At 47.0% G+C, this 27,092-nt stretch overlaps 1 long non-coding RNA gene across 2 annotated transcripts in view; it reads left to right on the top strand.

Moving 5' to 3' along the window:
• The window catches only part of LOC135089152 (uncharacterized), a 66,318-nt gene that overhangs the window by 15,224 nt on the left and 24,002 nt on the right, over positions 1-27,092 (top strand). The window contains exon 3 of one of the 2 annotated variants that reach the window (XR_010261399.1): positions 8,691-10,570. The exons of the other annotated variant lie outside the window; for it this stretch is intronic. This is a non-coding gene — a long non-coding RNA (uncharacterized LOC135089152). Of the gene's footprint in view, positions 1-8,690; positions 10,571-27,092 lie in introns of those variants that run through there. 2 annotated transcript variants of the gene reach the window in all.

A 27,092-nucleotide genomic window follows, 5' to 3' on the forward strand; every position in this document is an offset into this window, starting at 1 on the left:
CTGCCCTCCCCCGCCCCCCCGCTCCAGCTGGCTCTGTGTGAAGATAGAATTATATATGATTACAGAATGGCTATAAAATATGGACAATATATCTCACCAGCGTACCATTAGCGCCGGAGCACCCTTGTTGCCGTGATTAGCGCTCTCAGGGAGCATTTTGCGGCAGATAAGATGGAGCCTCAACATTGAGTACAAGTAAATATCGGTTAAGCATGGAACAAGACGGCGCAAGGTCTTAAGTAGAGGCCACCTTCTTGGATCAATACTCCAATGCTGCGCGTAAAGGATAATCCGGTAAATTTTATATAGATAGTTTAGTAATGTGGCCTCTGCTGCTTCTCCTGCTGCACTAGGGAGAGAAAGGGAGAGGAGGGGAGATGCCTCGCCCCTCCTCATCTGCTAGTTGGGGGAGGATTGCTGCCTGGGGACGGGAGGGATGGGGGGTGACCTTGTCGGCGAGGCAGGGCTGCTCGGAGGCTGCCAGCTCCTTCGCTACTGGAAACCCGGAACCCTTAATTCCAACAAGCTGAAATACCAAGCTGGGAAAAGGCGACTTGACAGAGGGAGCATTAAGCATTTTATCCCACGGCGGGATACTTGGCTTAATTCCTACCGGGGAAATGGCGAAATAATCCGTAAAATTGGTACAGTACACATGAGGAGTGATGAAAAGGTCTTAAGAGTACTTCGGGAAGCAGACTGTCAGTTGGTAATGCTCCTAGATCTCTCATGTGTGATTTGAGCGTGTGCGTGTGCAATAGAGCGGTGAGAGAGAGAGAGAGAGAGAGAGAGAGAGAGAGAGAGAGAGAGAGAGAGAGAGAGAGAGAGAGAGAGAGAGAGGACGCTTCATCATTACGTCCCTCTCGTTCTGGAGATTTTCACGCCTATTATGATAAAAAATGGAACATGATACTCCCCAGGAAGGGCCTCGGAGGGGAGAGTGAGGCGTGAAGGTGACAAGGGGCGTGGGAGGGGGAGCTGAAGGGGTATGAGGAACAAGGAACCTGCCGTGGAGGGTGACAGAAGACAGAAGACAGGGAAGGTGATACAGAAAATGATAAAATTGATAGATCAGAAAAGAATGACGAGGAGGAGGAGGGAGAAATGGGAGGTGATAAGAGGGTGGAAGGAAAGGTGACGCTAGGACGGTAGGAAGAAAAAGAGAGAGAAAAAAAATGACTGGTTGGGAAGAGACGGAAAGGTTGCAGGAAGATGATGGGGAGGAAGATGGGGAAGGAGATGATTGGAGCGATGGGAGGAAGATGCTGTGGAGAATAGGTTGAGGGGGATAGACGGGGAGGGGAGGATGAAGGTGGGGACGGTACCAGACGATGGGATGACTCTAAAACTTATAAAGTGTGGGAATAGATTAATGAAACAATATGATAGTTGTCCAGTGAGTTTGTGGAGGATGATGAGAGGCAGTGAAAGGCGCGGAAGGTGTGCTGATTAACAGACGTAAAGTAACCAGAGAGAGAGAGAGAGAGAGAGAGAGAGAGAGAGAGAGAGAGAGAGAGAGAGTTCACAGGAGCCCGGTAGAACGATGAAGCAGCAGATAATTCTACTTAAGGCGGATATAGATTATTATACACAATATAGATAAGTATATTTTTCGCGTCTCTTTGAAGACAGGGAGGAAATGGACGCGTGGTGGAGATGAAGATGGGATGAGGTGATGCGGGTGAGGTGAGGCTGCGCGCCCTGAGGGGAACCAATATACCTGAGAGATGCGGATGTAGGGGACGGGAAGTGTTTCTTGAGGGAAGATTAAGTTAAAAATAGGGAGTTACGACCCCCTCTCTCCTATTAAGCACGAGTTATGGTATTAAGTTGCGTGCAATTTTAGATTAGCAATTACCTGGGTGAGCGGTTGTGCTGGTGATCATGTCAAGTGCACGCCGCTGCCGGGCCAAATAGGGCAAGGTATTTAGATTAGCGCGCTGACGTTCACTGCCGCCCCTTCCTCCTCCCCGCTCGAATATCCATCAGGAGTACCGCAGAGAGCAGCGCCACGACCCCCCGCGTCTTTTTTCCTCCCTTGGTAATGAAACACTTCTCGATGCAGTGTTGTCTTACTCGCTGACTCCCTTCGTTCAGTTCATCGAGTCTCTGCCACTCCGGGACAACTCGCGATACATCTCATGCCTGTGGAGGATTTAAAGAGTGGCTCTTAATGATTTCACTGCCGGTTGGTCTTTCCTATATTCATGTACATCTTTAAAAGACCTTGTTTTTGTACTACAGTCTCTTAAAAAAAGTACTTCTTTAGCTCAGCAAAGATAAAATTAACCATATTTTTCTTCTTTACTTCCCTTCAAACAATTCATTAGTGATCTTAATGTTGTCAAAAGACTACCATAGGAGTGAAAGGGTTAAAATAAAGAAGGGCCGTTTGAGTGTCAACAGTCCCAACCAGCATTCGAGCCTCGTCCCTTGTGTCGCGGATCAGCAGTCTGCCACACAGCCGCTGGGATCGCCGCCTCCTCCACTTGGTGTAAATATATACGCGTTAGGATGATGTATTGTTTTATTTACCAGCATTCAGTCTTCACCCAAACTGTGAGGCATTGTCTTGCGGAGAATGTACAGGACGCGGCTCCAGGGCCGAGGTGGGGCTGGCGGAGGTGGTGAAGTGGTGACCGCACTCCTCACTCCTCATAGTCCCCTTCGCTTTTCCTCCCTTTGCGTCCTTTCCTTCTACTTTCCCTTTCGTAACTGCTACTGCATGTGTTGGATGGCGCCGGCTGGAACGAACAGTAACGGCTGGAACATTAGGGAGCATTAAGGCATTACTGTACCAAAGTGGCCAAATCGTTGGACAATCTTGGACACGCAAAACTTTGGATAATATTGTAGAAAGGAGTGTGTCACGCTAACACCTCCTGCTGGCGGGGCCCACGTGGTGATCACATACAAGAAATCCGTCGCTTAAGACAAAAAGTAAAGAGAAGATGAAAATGCATTGCAGGTCTACATGTTTTACGAGCACACGCAATGTTCACGGCGGCATTAAATCATAGGCAGATACTCGTGTGTGCTGTCACTAGGCAGAAAAACGACTGTTCTTTTTCCCGCCGATTGCTACTGATGGCGTGAGTGTTTGGGACGTCCCGCGGAGGACCCTGTGAAGTCTTAAACGGCGACAAGTTTTTCTGCAGGAGTTGCGAGCTTCCTCTTTCTATACCGCTTTTTTTTCCGTCAGGCATCGTGTCTTCCACTGTTAGCCTGAACATTTATCCTCATTTTCATAATCATCGGGGTAATATTTCTCTCTATTTCGGGGTAATTGTCACTGAATTACGACGGGAGGAAGTATTAGTCTTCATTCACTGTAGATTCTCCTTGATTATTACCTTTACCCAAGATGTACTACCACGATCTTATCTATCATCGCGGGGACTCTTTTCATAACACGGCATACAATTAATGAAACGCCGTGCGGGGGAGGCATTGCAGGAGTGATGACGGGATGTTATGATGAGGGAGCGGCGGTGGGTCTTGAGGGGTCATGCCGAAGTGTTTTTGTTGCACTAGATGGCAGGCAAGGTGAGGCAGACTGCGTGTGTGTGTGTGTGTGTGTGTGTGTGTGTGTGTGTGTGTGTGTGTGTGTGTGTGTGTGAGTGTGTGTGTATTTTTACGTTTGGAAAAAGGAAATTCTCCACTGGCTGGATCCCCCGGTGCTCTCTGACATACACGCTCCACGGGGGATCTGAACTTAGCAGGGTTAGATCAGTGAGTATAAAATGTTTACACGGAGATCAAGGGATAATGACCGATAGAACAAGAGAGTGGAGAAACAAGTATAACCGGGAAGATAAGGAGGAAAGTTGGAGGACGTGGCTTGCTTGTGGGAAGTTGGGAGGTAAACTGGGAGAGGAGGTGAGGGAGGGAAGGAAGGGCTGCAGAGAGAGAAGGAAGGAAGGGGTGCAGAGAGGGAGGGGAGGAAGGGGTGCAGAGAGGCAGGGAAGGAGGGCGGGGCGGTGGACGACACTGACATAAATAAGGAGACAAATATGCAGGTGTTGTGGGTGTCGCCTGTGTGTTCGGGGCTTGTCGCTGTCTGTAGCACCTCCAGCACCTCCCCAGCCTTCCCTCCCTTCCACCCCTCACTCCCTCCCGCCCATCACACTCTCCTTTTCCAGTACCTCACCTTCTCTTCGCTGTACTGCTTTCCACAATTACCTTCCCTCCCTTGACTTCCCCTCCCCATATTTCCTCGGCAAACCAGTTTTCCCTTTTTTTATTTCAATTTCCTACCCTCCCGTCCACCCGCCATTACCTCGTCGCACGTCCTTTCTCAAGTATCAATCCATCTTACCCATCTTTGGTTATTCATCATTGTTGAAGGTATGTTTTACATCGTCTAATAGCTGGGCTTGGCTTGGATAGCACTGTCTTCTCGCCCCATTGCTTTCCAACATTGCATTTTGCTCCTCTCACCGGCAGGGAAAGTGACACTCCCGGCGCCCTTTAGCACGTGATGATCAACGGAAAAAATTAGTGAGCGAAAATTACATTGCCCTTTACCACCAGTGACTGTCAGATATTGTGATTCATTTACCTACGACCTTGAGAGTGAGGGACGACCAAGGATGGGCTCCTCATGGCCGACGACCACAAGAAACGCTGCATGGATTTCAGCCTTAAGTGTCAGTCCCCGAGCAAGCCATTGTGCTGCTATCTTGACTCATTAGCCCAGTGTATGGTAGGACTGCTAAGGTCATGCGGTGTTAATCAGCATGCATTACTCTATACATTGTTTGCGAGTCGATGAATTCTGCTAAGTGTCAAATACTAACAGTGAACTCCTAGAAGATAATCACAGAGGAACCAATAATGTTTTAGTGTCAAGCGTCCCGCCATGGAGGGTTATGAGTGCTGGAAGGCTTACACCACCCCAAGTGAATGAAGGCCTTGGCAAACACGTTCCAGGAGTCCCATTGAGGCCAGCACTGGTGAGAACAAAGCGTCACCAGGGTTAAGGTCTCACCAGAAGAGTCCATAGGGTGTTGGCTGGTGTGTAGGGTGTTGCCTGAACGCCCTTGAGTATTAAAATATTTGATCAGAGTAGAGGGCGGCAGTGTCCTCAACTCCCCACCAGCCTTGAGGGCAAAGGTACCGTTCCTTCAAGTTTATTGTGCTTCCGAGACATAAACTCTGAACTTAAAGCAGAGCGGAGAGGAACAACACAGCAACACTGCACTGCAACACACCCCGCCGCTCTCCCATCCACAATGCCAGCAGTGTTATCCTAGGAACACCAGGGATACTGTCTTCAGGTTTCACTTTATGTGAATTATGTCCCTTGCTAAATGACACGTTTTCTTTTTGCAAGGAGCGTCTGCGTTAGTTTTCATTATAAGGTTACGACTTTCTAAATTGTCCCGGGCATTCCTGGTAGCGTTAGGTCACCAGCCGTCCTGACGCACACTGCCTGTAGATTTTGCACGCTGCAGGTGTAGCCAGAGATAGACAGAGAAAGGGGTGATGTCTTCAGCTGTGACAGTGATGCACTCATGTATTAATTATTTCTTTCCAATCAAGTTCCTGTACAGAAGATCTAATTCAGCTCAACATGTGTATCCTGATGACTGGTTAATGGATTTCTTATATATATTCAGCTATCGGACCAGCAAGGTGCATAAGCTGCCCTTTTTAGCACCTGCCATTGTCCTCTTTGGGTAGAAGGAAGGGCTGATTAGGTTCATAACTCGTTAATAAAGAAATAAAGACTTGAATGACAACAGAGTTAAAATGAATACACTAACATGTGATCCTCATCTTAGCAAGTGGTCTGGAAATAGAAACAATAGTGAGGCACATTAACACGCAAGTAAACTGTGTAGGAAGAACAATGGAGGTGAAAGGGTCTCATCTGACCTTCTTGGATGACCTGACCCTTGTTCTCGTGAAGGTGGTCCGCAGGTTATCAGCTCCACTTCGTAACACATCCCTGTTGTCCCGGCAGGAGGTTGGAAGTGGCCCTAATGTCTCGTTTCTAAAGTATGCTATTTGAATAAGCAATTAAGATTGACAAGTTGATAGGTCTGGGTCAACTGTAGCTTGCATTGGAGGGAGTGCAAGAGAGGGAGAGGGCAAGGATGTGGGGAGGAAGAAAGAAAGGAATGATGAAAGTATGAGATGATTGGCTTATGTGTAAAGGTAGGAAGGAACGAAGAAAGGTGATAAGAAGAAATGTTAGAGTTTGAAGGAAGATGGAACTAGAGAAGAACTAGAGATGCAGCGTAAAGGATGTGGTGATGTAGAAGGCACACGCTAGAAAAGGAGAGATGAAACAAGAATAGAGAGAAGAGTTGAAAAAAAAAATATATATACATTTAGAATGTCCTGAAAAGACGAGGGAGAAGACAGAAGCAAAAAAGAGAAGAGGAGCAGGCACGCGTTGATGAGAGAGAGAGAGAGAGAGAGAGAGAGAGAGAGAGAGAGAGAGAGAGAGAGAGAGAGAGAGAGAGAGAGAGAGAGAGGGGGGTAAAATCTTCCTAGGGTCGTTGACTTGGCATTGAACAAATAAGATATCAGACAGGTCTCGCTGTGTCCTCGAGAAGAGATAAGTGACAATCATTCCTAGACTCATCTGTTTTCACTCTTAATAATCATCAGTTCCCATGATGTTTAAAGGAATTGATCTGATGGTGCCATGATCTTGTGAATTCTTAGTGTGTTGTCCAAAATCCCTATGTTGTGTTTGGCCTTTCCTATAATGACTTGTGTTTTGATTTTGTTAGTTGGTCGTGGATGGAAAATTTATTGAGATTTTTCGCTTTCTCGTTATATCAATTGACCATCAAGACCTTATTTTTCACCCATAGAAGCATTTTGTGTTAACTGACAACCTGAATTTCCCTCTTTTTTTTTTTTTTTTTTTTTGCATTTTGTTAACTGACAACCTGAATTTCTCTCTTTTTTTTTTTTTTTTTTTTGTGTGTGTGTGTGTGTGTGTGTGAACTATGAATGGGAGACCTTGAGCACTGATACTTCTCAAAAACTCCTGGAAGGGTTCATGAACTTAGATAAGGTTGAGAACCACTGGCTTAGAGGAACTATTAGAACTTGAGAATGAATTCTCCCTTGTTTTTACTTTTCGCCTTCATGTCACGGACAGGCGGACTTCCATACTACAAACTCTTGCTGAGATCTTTCCGCTAAGCACCCGAGCGTCTTCCAGCCAGAGCACCTTCCATTCTTTCTCCACCAACATCAGTCAATTTGCATCAGTGGTAGTGGGGCAGTCTGGTCCAGGTCCTTCCTCTGTCATTACCAAGCTACCGGCAGTCACATTGAGCGGGAGGGTTGACCAAAAGCTGCCCAGACTGGTGATTACATTAACCCAAAACTATTGTTCTCGCCCGAGCCACCACGTGATAGGACCGCGACGAGGAGCCAGAACCTGTTGTCTGGCTGTGAGAAGGAGGTCTGGTGGGAGACTGGGAGACTGGGGCATGTGAGGAGAAGTGAGGCTGCCCAGAGGCTCTAAACACACCCGTTGACTTTTCCACCCGGGTCTTTTACACAAAGCTACAGTTGCCGAGGTAGAGCGATTGAGAAAGTGGCAAGACGTCATTCTGTTGAAACCAAATGCCTGGAGACGAGAGAGCGACTGAGAACTGCTTAACTCGGTTGACGTTGCTACTACAAATGTCTAAAGCCTCAAACTTTTTAACGAGAAACAAAAATTCTGGAAAGAGTTAGAGAGGAGAGAAGGAACCAGGCATCATCCTTTTAAAACTGCAATCACTCACCTTCATTCCTGGTGACGAGGAGGTGATGGTGGGCGCAGTAAGTCCCTTGTCATACTAGCCTCCCCAGTGGTGTGTCTGGTGATGGGGGCTTGTAGACGTGGACAGGTTTCCGCACCTTCAGAGTAATCTCAGCCCTGCACTGCCTCAGCAAATAGCACAAGGCCAAATGTGGACATGCTCCGGACCTCCCGCTAGAAGACAGTTCAGCTCCCTTGGATGAATTATTTACATGTTCCTAGCGGTCTTTGTGTGTATGTATGTTTCTTTAACACTGTACGTTGTATTTTCTTTCCTGTTCCTACTCTATCATTGTTGTGAGTCTGGAATTCTCTGTTATTAATTACATATTTAGTTTCCATACATAACTTTGGGATACATAAACGGTGTTGTCAAGTGTTGTCAGGAAATATCCATGAATATATTTCCCTTTTGGTATGATTACATATTATCACAACTTTTTTTTCGGTAGTTATTCATGAGTGTACTTCCCCTGTGGTGTAATTAACATGATCACAACTTTCCGCCTTCACTGGAACTAAAGAGACTCCTCCCTCCATCAGTCTTTCCCTCGAGGAGGCATTAAGGATTCGTGACGAGTGGAAGGATTCATCTTGTACTGCTGGGACTCGTTCTTCATTTACTTACGTTTAGAAAAAGCTTGTATTTATCCTTAATATTCCGCCGCATTATTTAGTCATATATGAGACACGTTTTTACAGAAATACCACTTCCACACGAGAGAGTCTTGATGTTGTACACGAAAAATTAGTAAACTTAAGATGCCAATGAATTCTGTCCATCATTTATAATATCTTTCTATTTCTGTTTATTTTTCCTCGTCCTGACTTCGCAGGATTATCTTATTTTTTTTTTCTTTTTATGTATGTGGTGTGGAAAAGTTTTATTTATCATATTTATTTTTCATTGCAGGTAAGAGATGTTTGCGTTGAGTATGGAGGAGGCGAGGCGAGGGCGTGAGAAAGGTAAGCTTTTGGAAGGCAGCCATGTGAGAGAAATACTCGTATATAGGAAATTATCACCACGCTTCTGTAGAAACATTCCCTTCACTGATATTTTGTATTCTGTGAGGTTTTGAATTTGCTGAGTTATGTCTGACTTGAGTACGGAAGAGTATGGAAGACAACAGTGTAAGAAAATATATAGAAAATTATTATCACGCTTCTGTAGGAACATCTGTTTCACTCTTTTTTTTTTTATATATATTATGTGGGGTTTCCAATATGCTATTTTTTTTATTATTATTTTCACTAAGCTTCCAGTATTAGCAAGTGACATCTCAAGGTGACTCGTTAAGAAACTCAGAAACTCTCAGGACATCATTTTAACCACCACCACCTCTGTTCAAAGCCGGAAACTGATAAGGAAGAGTCACTTAAAGGATTACAAAACGTGATTGAAGATTTTAACAAGTTTAGCCCCAGAAAAAAATAAATAAATATTAAAAGAAAATTATTTACTATCTAACCTATTCATTTTATTTTTTTTTTTCCTTCTTTTTCCTGCACCCAAACAACATTTCAACTTGGCACACGAAGGGGGAGGGAAGCCACGTCCCCTTGACCATTATTTCCATCGCTAGTGAGACACGCGAAAGAATATACACCGCCTCACTCGCATCACTTAACCTCGACAACTTCGTGGCCAACAGGCAATTAGGCTGTACTCCAGGTAACTTGACCCCGGAAGCCGCGTCTCTTTAACTCTTGTGACGTGAAACCTTGTCGGGCCGTCGATGATATAGGCGATAATTCATTAAGATTCCCCTGCAGAGTAAGTGAGCGCACCTTGTCTTTTCCCTACGCCCGCTGTTTAATTAGCATCAGGTGAGGCTCCCACTTGACGCGGCCAGGTATTTCAGCACCGGCCACCTGGAATGTTATATAAAAAAGAAGGTGGTATATTTTGTCCTTCGTGAAGTTTTTGGTGGTGGTGGTGGTGGTATAGTAGCTAGTGGTTGGCTCCGTCTCAAATCTTGTCATCCATTTTACTTGTCGTTTTAAACAAATCGTCTTAAAATGTTTATAGAATATAGACTTATGTTGTTAAAGAGATAACTTTGCATACTGCTACCCTCCACTATTTTGCTTATACTTTTAAAACAAACTTTTCCTCATGGGTGTAAAAATAAAGGAAACTAACCTGCTGTGACTAACTTTTCATCTACTTGATAAAAAAAAAATCCTGTAAGTTTTTTTTTTATTCACAGTGGTAATACGTCACCCGATCACAAAACTAAATCGTCCTTAAAAAAAAAAAAATCATAAGAGCAAAGACTGACTGACTGACTCATTCACTGCCTTAACTTTACATATATCATATTAAATATCCTGTGAGTTTTTTTTCAATTCACAGTAAAAAATACATCAACCGATCACAAAACTAAATCATCCTTTAAAGAAAAAAATCATAAGAGCAAAGACTGACTGACTGGCTGATTCACTGCCTTAATTTTCCGTCTACCTTATACATTCCTGCCGTGCTTCCCAATTACCACCAAGGAATTAGAGTATCACCCTATCGACACCACACCGCCTGGGAACACAAGGGAGGGGGGGGGAACGGGTGCATCGGGGTCTCTGTTGCTGGCGGTGGGTGATACGGTGGCAGGAGACAATCTTGATGCGCCTAATGACCCGACTGTCCACTCAGCGAATCCACCACAGGCGCGAGCGGGCCTGGATGGTTGCGTGTGATTTGGATCTTGGATAAAATTGCTGTACGGTCGTTTTTCTTACTTACACGAATGAGTTACGGCCATTTGGCGCCTAGCAGGGGAGTAACTATGGTATAAATAATGGAATTTAGGGTTGAGAGAGAGAGAGAGAGAGAGAGAGAGAGAGAGAGAGACTTATCTGCTCTCCTCGTGGACGTCCTAGTCAGGTCTTCACCAGTGTCTCTCTGGCGCGACAGTCAAGTGCATGTATGCTAGTGATGCACAGTTAGTGATGCAGTGATAACTCTATCTGGCCTCGCTACCACCCTGCTCCCCGCCACCCCGCCCCGTCCCTCCCAGCCCCACCATGGCTCCTGTCCACTGGGGGGTTGTGGGTTCAGGGCGAAATTCCTCCCAGTCGTTCATCCATGCTTGTATTTCCTCTTGAACGCGAGCAGATAGAAAAAGAAGGTTGTGGTCTTTTATTTCGTTAATTCGGCAATGGGAGGCCAGGTTATGCTTGACTGTATTGCTTGTATTCATAAATTTTCTACGTCTCTCTCTCTCTCTCTCTCTCTCTCTCTCTCTCTCTCTCTCTCTCTCTCTCTCTCTCTCTCTCTCTCTCTCTCTCTCTCACCACATTGACTGGCAGGTCCTGTGGTCTCCTCCAATATTTCACGGCGCCTCTTCCGCTCGAGTGTTTAGCGCGGACAAACATCTGGTGTCGGGTTGGTGTTATTTCTTTCCACGTTGAGGTCGCAGGAGTTTTACCACGATGATGGAGGAGAATAACTTGAAGTAATATTGTGTTTTAATTGCCAGTGTTCTTTCCTAATTCTGTTTTGATATTCAGACAAGCGTGCGCATTTTTTTCTCTCTCTCTTTCTCTCTCTTTCTGGTGTGCGCGTGTGCGTGTGACAGACCGTGAATGGACACCAGGATTCCCCATTGTGGTCTCCTCCCATTCAGTACTGGCGGCCGGATCAGGTTACCAGTGAGCCGCGGCCAGCAGTTCCTCCTTTCTCACACTGATGAGGCGCTATCTCGGCGATCAGTCGTAAATTTTGGAGCCATTCTCATTTGCTACCTCCTAAAGAGCCCGAACTCACCAATAACTCATCAGATATCAAGAATAATCGGCGCCTCGCAAACTCAGTGCCGAGGAGGCGAGAGGATCAAGGAGGGAGATGCTCGTGCCTAGATGTTTGTAAAATTAGACACTTTCCGCATGCAAAGTACTGTGGGATATTCTGATGTGGCATTAGATTGAGTTACTTTTCCATGCTGATTACATTTGCAGTAAAGCCACTATCTTATTTTTTTAATCTCTCTCTCTCTCTCTCTCTCTCTCTCTCTCTCTCTCTCTCTCTCTCTCTCTCTCTCTCTCTCTCTCTCTCTCTCTCTCTTTCTCTCTCTCTCGCTTAAGTTCCGCATAATGTTGCTTGGCTGCATCTCACGCCGCCTCCCCGTGCACTTGTCGGCCCAGACTCGCGGGACCCTTAGGTCTGAGCTGCGGTCCGCTGCACGCCGCTCCAGGCCTCCTCCAGCGCCATATTCGGGCTTCAATGACAGACCTGCGAGAGATGTATTGCACAGGTAACTGCAGTAGCCCGGAGTTACGATCTCTACCCTGATATGGCTGAATCACAAGCCAACGCCACCTACTTAAGGCGCCGTATTATAACCGAATCCCCGGCGTGGACACACACAGATAAACCCACCCGGGGCTGTATAGGCCGTTCGCACTCGTCACAGTCTCACATTAGCCGGGACAGACCTGTTTTTAGGTGGCGTAAACGCACGGGGAGACCATCCTGAGCTGGCATAAAGGCCGCCACAGCACTGTTGCGGCGCGACAGTCTCCCATGCGTGGCCCAAAAGGCCTCTTAATCTTATCACGTCTTGCATGGCTGGGACGCGCCGCCGCCGGGACAGGGAATAGAGAATGCAGTGGGGGAGGATATGAGGTGATAAAATGTATGTATGTCTTACTGCGGCTGACCTTTGCCTTACATGGCTCTCCGAGAAGGCTGCATTTCCCAGATTATCTTCAGAGCATAACAAGTTTCGGCCTCACAGGAATGTGTTGCGACGGCCCGAAGCTTTCTCACGCCTGCACCATAAGGCGTGATACACCATCTTTTTGGAAACTGGGATATATATATATATATATATATATATATATATATATATATATATATATATATATATATATATATATATATATATATATATATATATATATATATACTATACATTATACACTATAGCATGGAATCCGTTAGTAGGGGCAGGCCGCTACGTCCACTGCAGGCGGGCGCAAGGGCACGCGGGTGCTGAGGTGCTGAGGTATGCTGTGTGGAGAAGAGCAGCCCGGAGCGTCAGGTTAATGCACTGCCTCCCGCCGCGAGTGAGCGAGGCCGCCGCAGCCCTGAGCACCGCCACGCCGCCAGGAGGAAGAGACGTGCAGGTGACACACGCAGGCCGCTGCTTGATAAGGCAGGCGCTCCAGGCCCCGCGGTGATGCTTGCCGTGATAACTGGCAAATTTATGTTTATGCCGATGATATCAATAACTCTATTAATGATAAGAGCAATTAAGCTGTGATAGATGACTGTAATTTGAAATGATCTGCACTTGTGAGGGAGCTGCAAATTCATCGCTGAGCTCATTACTCACGCCGATGAATGAGTTCATTAAGGAAGACAAAAGTGGTTATCTTAGTTACGTTATTCACTCACTGTAGTTGGGTAATTGGCGGCGGAGTCTTATTCTGTGCACTCCCGCCTCGCCGCACTCAGGGACCCGGGCCTTGGCAGCCTGCTAATCTGGTGATGTACTTGCCTTGGCTCAGTCTCATCGGAGGCGGAGGAGCTTAGAAAGGAGTGAAAGACGGAAGTGTTGGTGCGAGAAAAGCGTGCGCGGTGAGTCTGTGAGGAGCAGGCGATAAGCGAGGAGAGCTGAGGTGGCAGGGCGGAAAGAAGGGAAAGGAGGCTCTGAGGCTTGGAGAGGCGGCAGCAGGTGTCCGGGGATCATTAATTTCTATTTTAGAGATTTGCTTTATGGCACATTATGTTTTCCGCCTTACACGTTCACACACACACACACACACACACACACACACACACACACACACACACACACACACACACACACACACACACACACACACACACACAATTTAGAAAGATAAAAATAGCTGAGCAGACAAAACAGGAAAGATACAATGATACAAAAATAATATTAAATCCTCGTGATTAAGAAAAAATACAAAGAAGAAGAGTGTCTTGTCTCGGCTTAAGCTGAGGGTGACACGGGTGTAGACAGGAAGGTTAACTGTGTTTAATTAGAAGTGTGTGTAGTTTTGACGACAGGAAAGCAGCTGAAACGCCCTTGTTGGTTTACATGCATCTACTGACGAAGGTGTAGTTAGGGGCGGATGCGGCACGAGGTGGGTGGCGCGGCACACGTCAGCGCGATGGCATGATACTGACGGCAAAATAAATATGCCAATTAAGTAAATGAAAATATGATAAAACGTTTACCTTGTTGTTGTATTTATCTTTATATTTTGTTGCTTGACTTGGTTTATACCTAAAGTTTATTTCTTGTCCACTGAGTGAATGTCTTTTTTTTTATATATATATATCGTACATTTACCATATGAGTGTGTGTGTGTGTGTGTGTGTGTGTGTGTGTGTGTGTGTGTGCTGGTAGATGTAGCGTTGCAGATTGTTGAGAGTCTCTCATTCATCTCTGCCTGAGTCCCCTTACCGCCGAGTGACCGCCGTGTCCAGCGTGTCGCGGTGGCCAAACACCCTCGCCGCCTGCCGGGACAGCCTCGCAGGCCGCACACCTCGGGGCCGGGCAGGCAGGCAGCGGTAATGGTTGGCCGGCGTCGCTTCAGGCCGCACTAATACTCGCCAATTGTCATCCTGTTGTCTACGATTTTTACATGTTCGGTTGCTCATGTTTTTCCGGCGCGATCACAGGCATTAAGCTTTAAACTCGTGGCTTTTATAGGTAATCAGTGCGCGCTGGAATGCCCTGCAAGCGTAACTCACCGGGGGATTTGCATATGTGATTGTAGAGTGTAAATTCTACATGGTTAAGGGTGATAGTCTGACCGCAAGGGTTGGTGCTGGATAAGTGTGACCGATACAGGGAGATTACAGGAACTTTCAGTCCCACAATGAAGAAGGGCAGCCCCCACCTGAAGAAAGGAAATGATAAGGGATAGGCAAGATTTGCATATTCATTATACAGCCGGAGTTTACCTGTCAATGCCGATACACGTATATGCTCATTACCTATTTCCCTCAACAGGTGAGTGCACAGGCCAGGTAAAGAGGGTGATATTAGGGCTTTATTGCTCTGGTACTTAGTGGTATAATGTATGGGCACTCTCTCTCTCTCTCTCTCTCTCTCTCTCTCTCTCTCTCTCTCTCTCTCTCTCTCTCTCTCTCTCTCTCTCTCTCTCTCTCTCTCTCTCTCTCTCTCTCTCTCTCTCTCTCTCTCTCTCTCTCTCTCTCTCTCTGTGTGTGTGTGTGTGTGTGTGTGTGTGTGTGTGTGTGTGTGTGTGTGTGTGTGAGTGTGTGTGTGTACGTGCGCGCGTGCGTGCGTGCGTGTGTGTGTAGTCATGTCCCCGTCTGTACAACCAGTCATTCCCCGGTTTCCACTCTGATAACCTACATTCCTCCGTGCTTCATGCTGAGATATAATTTTGGTGTATTTTCATAAAAAAAACCCCTGACTCTTATATCAACGCGTCTATGAATAACACTAATAACCAGAATCAATATCTTAAATACCACATCAGTATTTAGCAAGAAGCCACAGGTACGTATGCCGCAGCCAGAAAGGAACATTTGACATATCACATTGATTTTATTTATCATCGACATCACGTGACCTTCGGTAGTATAGCGTCTCGTGCACAACAGCGTCAATAAACCACACGAAGGGGACGCTGACGAAGGAGATGAGCGGCGCGGGCAGCGGAGGACACGGCCACCTTCATTAAAGAAAATATTAGTCTCGTTTCTCATGAGGGAGTTTGATAAGGTCTTCCCTCCTCCCCTTCCTCTCCTTCCCTCCCCGCCCTCCTAGATAAAAGGAAGTCTGGTCACTTAGCTGCCCTGTATAATCGCCGCCCTAAGTACCACGCTTCACTTTCCTCTGCGTAAAGAATTCAGTTTTATTTCCTTCCTTGAGTCTCGGTGTTGGGAAAGCCAGTGGGAGGTCTGGAGTGTGGCCTAAGACGGTCTTCACTTCTATGAGAGTTTGCAAAGCTCTTATTCCCTCTCTCGTATATTATAAATGAATAATAAACACGAGTACAAGCAGGAGAGCTAAGTAGTTCTCAGTGGTTAGTGTTGAGGTTTCGTGTGAAGTAAACTGGCGTCAGGAAGCATAATTCTTGTAATGATAGTGTCCTTAGTGGAGAGCGGGAATGTTAGCCTGGTACTATTTGCACCTGGTTCATTATATTACTACGGAGGCAAATATCCCGGGGTCTGATACCTTTAGGGCGCCAGGTACAAGATGTTCAGGTGATCTATTTATCTTTTTTTTTTCTTTTTTCTCTCTCTCTCGTTTAGAAGTTTGCTGAAGTAGAAACTGCACTCGGAAAAAAAAAGTTTTCTTCTATATCTGACAGTCAATATTTTCTAGTTTGAAATGTATTTGTTATCGTAATTTCAAAATATTTAGATTCTTGTACTTCCCTTTTGTTTTCTTTTCTGGCTCTCCTTAGGAACACGTTTATCTAAAATGGAAGCAAATGGCTCAGATGCGGTTTTTCTGACGCACAGAGTGATTGATTCGAGTTAAATCTGTAGTGGTGGTGAGGGTAATGACTATGGTGGTGAGGAAGCTTATTTCGGAGATGGTGATGGCTGTGATGATGATGGTGCTGCTGGTTGTGATGGTTATAGCGACGGCTGTGGTTGTGGAAGCGATAGTGGCGGGTGTAGAGGTGTTATTAGTGGTTTTATAGGTGTTGGTGGTGGTTTTGGCGGTGGTGGTGGTAGTGGTGGTGATGAAAATGGTGTTGATAGAGGTGACTGTAGGGATTAAAGTACTGCTAGTAGTGGCATTTGTGGCGAGGGTGATTGTAGAGGTGTTGTTGATGGGTTTAGGAGTGATGGTAGTAGTGGTGCTGGAGGTAGAAGCGGCTGTGGTGGTGGTGGAGATAGTGGTAGTGGTGATGGGGAAGAGAGAGGGAGTGGTAACCCTGATCTAAAGAACCACTGGAGTTGTTAGTGCCACCTGGAGGCCAATAAATCACAAATATAATTACGTGGTGCCGTAAATAGACGGTGGTGGCCCTGTAGTGAGAGGGAGCGCGGCGGCCAGGTGGGTGAAGCGGCCCTCCCTCACCCTTGTCCCGCCAGGTAGACATAGACAGGTGCAGTAAATAATTGTTCAGGTGCAGAGGAGAGGAAAGAGAGGAACCGAAATGCCAAAGGAAGGTTATTCATAGGATCTTCAATTATAAGCTTGGAGGAAAAGAGGAAAGAAAAGGAGGTGAATGTCTTTCTTTTTGTTTTTCTTCTTCCTAGTGGGTTTCTATCACGCTCTAACGCCTCTCACCTTGACGAGGCACCTCCCACATCTTCCCTGCCTTGTCTTGTACGTCACTCACTCTCCACCACCGCAGTTACTCACTCCATAGGTTACCCATCACTTCCTCCATAAGCCACCTCCCCACCACTCCTCGATCTTTCTCCTCCTCTGACAATTCCTCTCCATCATCCAACTTTCATCTCCCGCTACATACAGGGACATTCCATTTACTCAGTCCGCTATTCTTCCACCCGACGTTCGTTAAAACCTCCCCCTGACGCGATAACTTTTGTGCTCTGCCCCATAGGTGTGTAGATTTCGCTCATAAACCAACACAATGGAGTCTCGATTGTCTTTCCCTGCGTTGTCTTCTTTCGGCGTTCCCCCCAGCTTTTCCCTCCGCCCGCCAGGTACTAAGAGCGGTTGCATTCATTCATCTTGTCCACGGTTCACAGGCTTGCTTTGTCTTTTCATTGAAGCTTTTCGTTATTCATTTTCTCTGCACTCCTATGAGCTGTGCATTCTTCCCGTTCTAAATCGCCATTGGGACGCAGCATGACCTATCTGTCTATCTGTTTATCTATCTATCCTCCTTGACTGTCTGCGTGCATGCCCGAGGTTCCTCCTTTCTCCTGCGAGGCGCTTATCTATTTTCATTTATTTATCTTGCAATATTTAAAGTTTTATTGCTCGAATAGGCTTTAATTGTAAGGTATCCCGGGCTAATAGTGCAGGTGTTTGTTATACATGTACAGTCCTATCATATTTGTATTTAATTGTACCATAAGTATTCCCCGCTGTAATTTTATAATGTAGCACTTATCGCCGGAAAGCACAATGTAATGCGTAAGATAATGGCCTCCAGATGGCTTCCCTCGACATAATCTACCCAAGGGAAAAAAAAAAATATAACATCAGGGACATAAAGATTAACAACTAAAATTAAGAACTTGCTCTACCTACTGATGTATGACAGAAAAACTCCACCAAAACATAATTGCAATGACGTGATGCAACTACTGAATGATTTTGCAAGTAATTTTTTGAGTGCGTGTCTGGTGAAGTTCATTAACATTCTGTGGCCGCGGGCGTGGCTGGGGGGAGGCTTGCCCTTCTGGCTTGGCGGAGGGTAAAGGTAAAAATTCCATCAAACAATGAGCGTAAGATGCCCACGCTGATTGATAGTAATCTGAAAGCGATGGTCAAAATTGCTTTCTATATTGAGATGCAGAATTTTACTCCGATAGACAAGGCTCATTTGGTGCTTTTATTATGCTAATAATATTTTTTCCCCTCTAATGTCCGGAGCATTTTCATCGGCGCTCCTTAATCATCGCCTTGAGATTCCTTTGAGCGCCGAGCCACTGCGTCTCGTCCCTTAAGCTTCCTCATTATATCACGGCGGCGTAAGTAGCAACACTCTGTACACCGTGTAATGGGCCACTTGCTACTCCATCCAGGCAGTATATCAGGCAGCTTTCCGTATGCAAATTTCAGTTATGACCAATTGCCAATCCTTTGTTAATGCAGCTTCTATACACACCAGTCCGCTCTCTCAGGAGTCTCGGAATACTGTTTCTATTATTTTTTTCCTATAAGGTTCTTACTGTGAACGATAAATCTCTGTGAAAATATAGTTTAGGTGATAGTGTTACGGTGGCCAGAGACATCCAATATCCAGCTTGTGGTTGTGGCTGTCCCGAGGTATGAGCCCCGCTGTTTAAGTGATATTTATGGCATTTTGTTCCCGCTGAGGCCACGTTTTTCGCCAAATGTAGGTTGTCAGACACACGAGATGGCCAGAGATACGCCAGATGGTCCTCCTCTCGCTAGATGGTCCTACTAACAAACACACCACTACTGATGATCTCTGATAAACTCTCTCTTTCTCTCCCTCTCTCTCTTCCATCCTGATAGATTGTATTTCATTTTACAGTTACATTTCGGTTATTACTTTTATCTCTTTTACGTCTCTTTCCTCGATATTTAGTCTCCATTCCAAATTTCCCGCTTTTCCCCTCTCCCCCACCTGTTCCTTCGCCTCCTCCTCCTGGGCGTGTGTAAATCAAAGTTAAAACGACTCTGCATATTAAATGTACAATTACGGTAGGCTTGTCCGCCGTGCTCGCAGCAAGCGGTCCCTCCCGCCTGGATGCGGCAAACACTCTGCTGCTCGTGGCATAAATCAACCACTAATGCTTACCCTTTTAAAAGATTCAAATGCGTTACAACGGAGGATGAAGGACGGAGAGAAAGAGGAAGAGGGGATGGGGAAAGCCGGACGCGAATGTTCTTACTCATTCCAATGGTTCTTTTATTCCTCGTTCTCGCCTGGTTGACTTAGATCTGTATTTCTTGTCATAGTCCCTCTCTCTCTCTCTCTCTCTCTCTCTCTCTCTGGTTTCATCCTCTCCGTCGTCCTCGGCTCTCACCAGTGGCTGCATCCTCCTCTCCTCTCCCAGACGCCGCTCTCCCCCTCACACTGGAAAGTAATGAAGGTTTAGCCATTCGAGTGACTCATCGGCGGCAGGATTCGTCATCGCGCCTCGCTGTGAAGTTTGTTGTTATTATGTTATTCGTCTCTTTCCTTTTATCCTTATCTCCCATCCGTGATAAAACTCCCATCCTGTGCCTCTTCTTTCCCACTCATAGTATTCCCCACCTCCTCCTCCTCCTCCTCCTCCTCCTCCTCCTCCTCCTCCTCCTCCTCCTCCGCAGTGTCCCGGTGAAGTATGAGTTTCTGCGGTAATCTCGCCTGCACTGCTGAGCTCAGAGGGGCGACGTGAGTTATGCTGTACCATACCCCGATCTGTATCTTCCTGCCTAGGTGATGAACGCATGTCCATTAAGCCAAGTGTAAATAAGGCTAATTCATGACGGGTCGCGAACACACGTGCCCGGGTGAGGAAGGTGAGTGTTGGTGGTGGTAGTGGTGTTGGTGGTGGGGACAGTGGTGGTGGGGACAATGGTGTGGGAGGGTGGTAGCGGTGCTGGTGGTGTTGGTGTTGTTTTTGGTAGTGGTGGTAGCGGTGAGGACAGTGTTTGTAATAGTGGGGCTGGTGGTGGTGGTGGTGGTGGTGGTGGTGGTGATAGGGACAGTAGTTTTGGTAGTGTGCTGGTGGTGGAGTTAATAGTGTTAGCGGTGGTGGTGTTAGTGGTGGTTGTGGGGTCATTGGTTTTGATAGTAGTGTGGTGGTGGTGGTGGTGGTGGTGGTGGTGATGGTGGTGTTAGAGCTCTCTTTTTTCAATCTTCATTTTCAGTTCTCGACCGTTCTCCTTTCCACTTAAACACCAGAACACACCAAGTAGTACAAGGTGCCGCTGGTGTCCCTCCCTATGCAGCAAGGAGTGAGTGTCGTGTGGCATCTCAAATATTTATTGCTCTCTATTCACCCACATCAGTCCTAATTAGCGTCATGTACCACCACCACCACCACCAATAACAACAACCCTTCCACCACCACCACCACCACCACTTTATGCCCGGTGCAGTCGTAACAGTGAATTCCTCCCGCATGAGTCTCGAAGGTTTAGGTCAAGTTAATATCTTGCGGTTATTTTACGCCTCTCCTTCAATCTCCTTTTATATATCGGTGAGCTTATTAAAAGATCCTCTTGAGCACCGAGCGAGGAGCCTCTGTAATACCCGCGTCGGCGCCACCTTCAGGTACGGTACACTTCGCTTCAGTGCTCACTTCCACTGCGCCATAATCAGCTATACCCATAACTATAATTAAAGAAAGCGTTAATAAATATGGTGGGGCGAGTGTAGTGGTAGTTCAGGCTCTTGGGAGGTTTGGGATAAGGATGGGTTTCCCGAGAGGCCCACATCATTAGGAGTTTTGCGTGGATCTCCCGAGGGGTGATTCCAACCAGCGTAAACTCTGGCAATAAGCATAAGTCACCTCTATGGCTCCCCTGGCATCTCTCGTCTACGCAGCCTCTGTCAGCCGCTCTCACGTTTTCTCACACTATTTCATCCCGTCTCGCCCGGAACACAACTGTAACACTTCTGCACTAACTCTGTCTTGCAGCATTGCTAGTATATCTGTGGTAACAGCTTCCTTAGTCATCCATCCTTCAAGACCTGCAATGTCTAGTGACCTCACTAACCCTGAATTTTCTCATTCCACCTGTCTTTCCCCTTCTTCCTTCCGCGTCTCGTTCTTCCCTTCCTCCCTTGTTGAGCCTCGCCATTAACAGCCTCATTACTAAGGGCCAGTAAACCACACTCATCTCTTCTAATGACAGATAAATGAGCTAATTCGACGTGGTTTTGTATCTTGGCTTAGCTACGTGAGACGTCTCGTCCAGGTGTGTTCCACCTGCCAGGTAAGTACACCAAAGTATCACAGGACGTTTAAAATCCCTTGGTGTTTGTATCTGTTCTCATTACTCTGGAATGATTTCTCTCTGTCTCTTTTATTGCGTCGGTTGAAATAAAGAAGAAAAGACACGTGTAGGCCTGCAGCTTCCCTTATTTTCTTGTGTTTTTAATCAAAATATGCCTCTGTATTTTATCCCTTGATGTCTCGTTAATGTTTTGGCACTGGCAGTCCCCTCGTCACTTTTGGTGGTAAACGCATGTTATGTAACTGTGATTAACCAACATAATCACGTATTGCTTTGACTTTATGTAGTTGTTTGTGTTTATTAACTTACGTGGGCCATTTAATGTCAATGTCTGTATGTGTGTGTGTGTGTGTGTGTGTGTGTGTGTGTGTGTGTGTGTGTGTGTGTGTGTTTAGGGCTTGGGGAACACATGTATGGTTTGTGATCACCAGCAGGTATTTGTCTTGGCAATGGTGATTGATACGCTGATATTAAGGAGGGGAGAGAGAGAGAAAGGAAGGGCAGAGGAAGAGAGACGAAGCATTTAACGAAGGGGAGAGACTGATTAGACCACAAATACACAAGTAAAGAACACAAAATAAGAGAACAAGGGGAGAACAAGGAAAAAAGTGGTAGAAAATTAACCATAAAAATGAGTGGAGGGGGAACGAGAGACAAATACAGATTAATGGAGGAAGAGAAGGAGATGGAAGACGAGAAAGAAGAAGAGGAGGAGGAGGAGGAGGAGTTAGGGAAGTAGTGATGGATACCTAATGGACAGTGGTGCGAATGGTGACTGTGAGTGTTGTGGTGATGATGATGATGACTTAGGTTCCCGTTGACAGTGAACGATGGTGATGATGGCGGTGATGGCAGCTCCTCACAGACTGGACGCCCTGCCCGTGAGAAATGTGTCCACTAATTTCCTGCACCATTAACATACGCCGCACGTTAATTGTAATATGTCCAGAGTCCCTGGTAAAATGTTTCATGCAAATGCCATTCATTGTCACGATAAGACAGTTCACCTGCTGCAGTTTTTCTTCATCACGAGTTCCTGGAAGTCTATAAACAGGACGAGAGAGAGTCCTGGGCATTGTGAATCGCAAAATAAGCGTTAAGAAATGAACAAGAAGAAACTCAAGTGGAATGTTCATGGTTTTCTCGCCTCAGGGTTGACTCAGAGGTGAAAACAAACCTGGGCAGGAAGTGAGGTACGAAATATAAATTTTTACTCGTGGTAGTTTCTGGATGAGAGGCAAACAGGCAGTGGACGCGCCCCGGAGCCTCAGTTATAGCCGGAACAATGCCTCAAACACTAGTCCTGCTTGCTCAGGCACATATAATAAATACTTCCCGAATTCTTTTCTGGGAGGAACATCGCGCGTCGTTGGCGGAGGGATCGAGCGCCACTCAGCGGGCCACTCACTGTCCTGAGCACACATTTCCGCTTTGATGTCTCCTGCCGCCGTCTATTGGAAAGGAGGGAGAAAAAAGGCTGACATAATTAAATTAAGTCAGACGCAAAAGGACGTGAAGGAGGGCGTCTCCTTGGGGAAAAAAATATCAAGGGTGGTATTTTGCGTCGCGTCTTGCCGGCGAGGGATTTCCTTCATGTAGTGAAGCAGAGGCGGCGTCCTCCACCTGCCGGCCCCAAGTGGAAGAACGAACAGCCTGACGGGAACTGGCTCCCTTATCTGGCTCGGGATCGCCTGAATGATGTCACTCCAAGATATGCCTTGAGCCCCGTCCTGTCCACTGCATTCCTCAGGTGCCCCAGCCATGTCCGGTGCTGTGTAATGTTACAGGCATAACGCGGCCAAATGCAGCCATGAATATGTGAAAGCATCGGGTTGCACCTGAATGTTTTCGTGTTGACCAAAGGAGTGCGTTAGTCTCACTGCTTTTACTCGTGTTGACCTTTCCTTCCATGATGATAAGGAATTGTTTTTACAGTTTTAAGGCATCTAACCAGTATTAAAAAGAGCAGTGAATAATAATTGCTATCTTTTGTAAAGAACTGAGATAACCGCCAGGTGGAGTTAGATTCCTTGGGTAAAATGACACAGTCCAGGTAGTGTTATGGGGTTCACGGGGATCAACGTCCATAAATTAGTCGTGCATGTTTAGGGTGTCCAGGTGATGATGACAGGGTGGCCAGGGAGCTGCGAGTACCGAGGTGGCCCTGCAAGGCCTACGTGTTGATGGAGTGCAGGGTAGTGGTGGCAGGGCCCAGGGGAAGCTGCGGGGTCCTTGTGAGGGAGTTTCAGGAATCCGGGTAGGATCCTGGATGCACCTGGAAAGGCCGTTTGTTTATCTGCTGTCAAGATATTCCTTCTAGTTTTTTTGCGTCTCACCGTTGCGCCAGCGGGACCTTTTGAGATGTATAAGCAACAACAGCGTCTGCTCATGTTGCATTTCTGAAGAGCCTTTCAGCTTCTTTCCTGGTGTCGTTGTATCAAGTCCTAATGAAGAACAGGGTGAAGGAGCAGGCGTGCTGGGAGCGTGGGCGGCTGGATGCGGGCGTGGGGCGAGCGTGGCTGCCGCCTGCCGCCTGAGGCCTCGTGGGTCGGGTGGTGCCGCACCGACCATTCACCCGTGATTGACAACACCTCACCGTGTAATCTCGACCGGCGGTGGAACCTAACGAGCCACTGCCAGACTTCAGACAGCGACTGAACTATCCTCGTGGATTTCTCGTTGGCGGTGAGGAAGTATTGTGGTCACCAGGGGGACAAGTCTGGAGCTGCTGCAGACGCGTGTACCGGATTGTGGTGTCCCGTGCATCCGTCCCACCAACGCCCGCCCCGCCCCGCCCGTGCCTGCTTGGCTGGCGACACACACTCGCTCACTCATCACTGTCTCTCTCTATATTCAGGTATCGTTTGTGTGTGTGTGTGTGTGTGTGTGTGTGTGTGTGTGTGTGTGTTTGATGAGAGTTTATTGGCTTTGGGGGAAGGAGGGAGGAGTTTTGGCAAATATTGAGAATCGGGTAATCACATTCAAACCTGCCTCGCTCCCATCGTGGCGGCGACGCAGAGGGATCACCACGCACCAGCACTGTCTCAGCACACGCCCTGTTAGCGGAGCATCGCACATGACGTCACTCCATTGCATAATCACACGTGTGGCGGCGAGGCGAGGAGTGCCTTGGAACATAATTGATACATAATGCAAGCGGGCGGGCTGGTGGTACTGAGCGCGGCCCGTTTGTCTTTGCTGTATCCGAGGATGATCATAATTGTTCGCCTCTTAATGACGCCTCCTCTGTGAAGACCAAAGGCGGCCACGCTCAAATTGGCCACGGCAGATCGGTGATTGGAGAGATCGCGTCGGGTTTGCTCAAGACGGAAACGTTTGTGCTTCAGAGGCGAGCATAACGTCCCTTTATGACACACTGGCGGGGAATATGTCAGTGAGCACTATCAGAGAACCTCCCGAGAGCTGGAGAGGCAAAAAGGGCAGAACAAATCGTAAGTGGTCCAAAACACATGCCACCAAGGAGTCATCGGGGAGCATACGTTGTAGTGAACTCTGTAATTTGGTGAGCCAGGACAGGAAAGCTTGCCGTAAACAGCTCTCGTGAAGACCTGCTCCTGTTACCTGCCCGGGGATGTGCTGGCAACTTCCTAAATGAGAATCTTGCGAACTGGCGTGATGACGTAAGTGAAATGCAAGTCGACGGTCTGGCGCACCTCCACCCTTTAAGAAACCTGATTATTGAATACCGTGGATACCGCCAAGCACTTAATTAGCACTTATTGTAAAGACGATGAAACATTCTGACACTGATCGCTTCAAACGCAAGGAGGAACGCACCGAGAGTGAGAAAAAGTCAGTTCATCTCTGGAGGCAACGCGTGACAGATGTAGCAAAGCAGTGATTCTAGTTTCTTCATTGTGAGCAAAGTAGCATGATGAGAGAGTACTGATTTACGATGACTGGTGAGCGTGAGCTGGATAGCACCGCTGCAGGAACCACACAAGTGTCTACTTTGAGTTCTTAGTGAAAAAAGTTCCCTAATTTAGCAACGGACGTGGACTATTCCCCACGTGCTTCCTGTATATTATTTAAATCTCCCATAAAGTTAAAGACGAGGGAAGTGTTACTATAAAGCAAATTAGAAATACACGAAGCAGAACTGCAAAGAGAGAGAGAGAGAGAGAGAGAGAGAGAGAGAGAGAGAGAGAGAGAGAGAGAGAGAGAGAGAGAATCGCACCTGCTTAACTGGCCACTAGCAACACACCTTTCACAATAAACACCACTTCCCGATGTACGAAGCAACACCACCACCACCACCACCACCACCACTGCCAGTATATTTAATCGGACTCCTTCTGCTATCGACTTGTGCAGTAAACACATCTGGTGTCCGCAGAAATAGTCCTTTCATTGTATTAATTTGCCCCAAACCACGTCTAATGTCATAAATATATTGCCGTCCGTAAACACGACCGACGAAGGGGCGACGGAGAGTCATCGCCATTGATAACACAGTGGAGCGTCGCGACGGACGATTACCCGTGTCTCCTTATTTAGTGGAGTGGCTCTGGGCGGGGACGGGGCGGGGCGGACAAGGGGACTGGGATGGGGATGATGACTTGGGCGACGGCGGGGCGGGGTGGTGAGGGGGGCCAAGGCGGAGCAGTGAAACGTGGTGAGGTGCGGGTGAGGTGGGGGTGAGGCGCCGGGCTGCAGTGTGAGTGCTGAGGTCAAGGCGGTGCAGTCTGGGTAAGTGGTGAGGAGTGAAGAAGTGCTGTGTGTAAACGTGTCCTTTAAGGCGGGACACAATATTAGGATTAGAGTTATGGATGGCTTTCTGGTGGGGGGAGAGAGAGAGAGAGAGAGAGAGAGAGAGAGAGAGAGAGAGAGAGAGAGAGAGAGAGAGATTTCAGAACTCAATCTAAGACTAACATGAAGACATTATATCCTTAAATCTGAAGTGAAACTGAGGCGTAAAGACAAAGAGGCAAGGTAAGAAATTAAAACTAACAATTCTAGAGATCTCAGGGCCTGGATGCCACAAGTGGAATGATTAGCAGTGAGAGCAGGTATTAGAACATAGCTAGATTGGAAATGGAGGTTAAACTGAAGGCTGGATTATAATGGAAGAGGTGGAGCGGAAGGTGGGCGGCCGGACAGAGGCTGACTGGAGATATATCGTTCAGTCACCCACACTGCGACAAAAACCCAGGACCACTTAACAGTCACTAAACAGGGTTATCGCTTCTGACGGCTGTGTTGTCGCCGCCACTACCTCCCCTCGTAACACGGTTGTTGTGCCCACCGTAGCAAACCTGGGGAGCGTCGGTGTCCTGAGGGATTCATCACGGGGTGAGGAGTGGTCGGCTGGTCACTTTACAAGGATCTTCACTTGAGGCTTGGACTTGTGGGTGACTTAAACGACGCTAGTGGGAGTCTGTCGATTTTTTTTTATTTCATTATTGCTGCCGTGCTTTATCAGAGGTTGCACAAGGGAGGAGTTCGGCTTGAGGTGCAATGCGATGGAACAGAGGAAGCGTGGCGGAGGCTTAGAGTAACTGGGTTGTGCAAATTCTGAGGAACGTCGGTAGTCGTGCTCATGTCCTGAAGGCACACAAGTGGATATCACAAGTCACTACCAGTTTATTTTTCCTCTTCCGCGAAATATCTTGGAAAAAAGCTACAAAGTAATAAGCGTACGGCGGCCATTAGGCAGACGCGAGACGAAGGTACATAATAATTTTTTTTCCCTGGAGTGGCAGCGCGTCACTCGGCTG

Source organism: Scylla paramamosain, chromosome 32 (assembly GCF_035594125.1).
Source record: "Scylla paramamosain isolate STU-SP2022 chromosome 32, ASM3559412v1, whole genome shotgun sequence".
Lineage (NCBI taxonomy): Eukaryota > Metazoa > Arthropoda > Malacostraca > Decapoda > Portunidae > Scylla > Scylla paramamosain.